The following is a 2,500-nucleotide window of genomic DNA, read 5'->3' on the forward strand; positions in this document are numbered from 1 at the left end:
TTACAAAGAAAACGGAAATAAGTTCATGGTATACTCTTAAAAAGAAAATGGAAATAAGTTCATGGTATACTCTTACAAAGAAAACGGAAATAAGTTCATGGTATACTCTTACAAAGAAAACGGAAATAAGTTCATAGTATACTCTTAAAAAGAAAATGGAAATAAGTTCATGGTATACTTTTAAAAAGAAAATGGAAATAATTTCGTGGTATACTCTTATAAATTCACATTAAACTTTTATTACTTAACCAAAGAACATCTTATATAGTTTTCCCAATTTTGTCTTTAGCACCTGACTCTTTATTTTAAATATTAGACAAAAAATTGAGTTCTATCAATTTCCATAACCTAGATTATAAAATTAATCTCGAAACATTTTATTCAAACATGTATAGGTTAGGAACAAGATAATTAGTATTGAAAATATAATTTCGTGTAATTTACATGGGTTCCGCTAGTGAACAATTAAAATAAGATATTTTAAAAACAGTAGCAACATTAAGGTAGATTTTTTCTTTCTATATAACCTGTAAAACCTTCAAAAAGACAAGGGGAAGAGAAATAAGATAGAACAGCATGCCCGGGTGTACCCTCAAGCAAGAGAACTCTAACCCAAATAGTGGAAGACCACGGTACAGAGGCTATGGCACTACCCTAGACTAGAGAACAATGGTTTGATTTTTGGAGTGTCCTTTTCCTAGAACATCTTACCATAGCTATGGAGTCTGTAATATATCGTAATATTTCGAATTCAAGAACTCTCTCTCTCTCTCTCTCTCTCTCTCCTCTCTCTCTCCTCCTCTCTCTCTCTCTCTCCTAGAAGATAACATATCAATAATTAAAACTTGAATTATTAGCTGTCCCCCCCCCCCTCTCTCTCTCTCTCTCTCTCTCTCTCTCTCTCTCTCTCTCTCTCTCTTATCAGTAATTAAAACTTGAATTATTAGCTGTCCTCTCTCTCTCTCTCTCTCTCTCTCTCTGCTAGAAGATATTAACATATCAATAATTGAAACTTGAATTACTAGCTGTCCCCCCCCCTCTCTCCTCTCCTCTCTCTCTCCTCCTCTCTCTCTCTCTCTCTCTCTCTCTCTCTCTCTCTTCGTGGTTTAGTACAAAGTTGTTTTCATCGGTATTATATAATTTAGTATTTTTATATCCTTAATGTCTACTTAGTTCTGCTAAATATGTCTATAGTCTAATTATTCAATAGTCTAATTTTAGTTGCACATGGTAACCAATAGACAGTGAGCTATATCAACTTAAGGTTTCATCTCCCATACTGCCGATGGTGAGTTGTCAATTCGGTATTTCGTGCATATTTTTGTGATTTTCTCTTTCTTTTTGAAAATTAGCAATAATATTTTACAATGAATAAAAGAGAAATAAATCATTAACATTGTACACATTTCTTCAGAAAATTATATTATTGCACAGATAAATAATAAACGAAACATTTTATGAAAGTCGAATCAGCATACATACATACATATATATATATATATATATATATATATATATATATATATATATATATATATATATATATATATAGATATATTATTATTATTATTATTATCATTATTATTATTATTACTTGCTAAGCTACAACCCTAGTTGGAAAAGCAGGATGCTATAAGCCCCTGGGGCCCTAACAGGGAAAATAGCTCAGTGAAGAAAGGAAAAAAAAAGAACATATTTTAATAGCAACAACATTAAAATAAATATTTCCTATATAAACTATAAAAACTTTAACAAAACAAGAGAGAGAGAGAGAGAGAGAGAGAGAGAGAGAGAGAGAGAGAGAGAGAGAGAGAGAGAGAGAGAGAGAGAGCTTTCAAGTTTCCTTTTTCGTTCCTTGTCATCTCTGCTTTCTCTTCTATTTTTTGTTTTCGTTTCATTTGCCACTTTCGTTTTAATTTTTTTCTATGGGCTTTGCTTTTTTGTACTCTTGTATGCCTCTCTCTCTCTCTCTCTCTCTCTCTCTCTCTCTCTCTCTCTCTCTCTCTCGTAGTGGCGATGTTTTGACTTGAATGCAGTAAGGCCAGACGTACGATTCGAAAGGGAGACTCCCTGAGTGTGGCCTTCGACTGTCTCACCCGAAAGATGAGTCAGGAATGAAAGGGTTTTCTCACTAGGGACTCTCTCTCTCTCTCTCTCTCTCTCTCTCTCTCTCTCTCTCTCTCTCTCTCTCTCTCTCTCTCTCTCTCTCTCCCCCCGAAAGATGAGTCAGGAATGAAAGGGTTTTCTCACTAGACCTACTCCTTCGAATAACTTGAATCAATGTTTATCCTTAGACATAATTGACCACGTGCTATAGTCTTACTTTATTAGAACATATTACGTTTTCAATAATAATTACAATTATAAACACGCATTGGGATAACTGCCTTTTCTAAATAATCAACGGTATCGTCTACTAACAGGAAATGGACTAAACAGGAAATCGGTTGAGCGCATACCTTCGACACCACCAAATAAGATAGGCAATTAAAATATGCAC

The 2,500-nt window shown here is 34.0% G+C and overlaps 1 protein-coding gene across 1 annotated transcript in view; it reads right to left on the minus strand.

Moving 5' to 3' along the window:
• Positions 1–2,500, minus strand: part of LOC137637415 (uncharacterized) — an 11,453-nt gene that overhangs the window by 6,523 nt on the left and 2,430 nt on the right. The gene's annotated exons all lie outside the window — the stretch shown is intronic.

The sequence above is a fragment of the Palaemon carinicauda genome, unplaced genomic scaffold (assembly GCF_036898095.1).
Source record: "Palaemon carinicauda isolate YSFRI2023 unplaced genomic scaffold, ASM3689809v2 scaffold72, whole genome shotgun sequence".
In the NCBI taxonomy this organism is placed as follows: domain Eukaryota; kingdom Metazoa; phylum Arthropoda; class Malacostraca; order Decapoda; family Palaemonidae; genus Palaemon; species Palaemon carinicauda.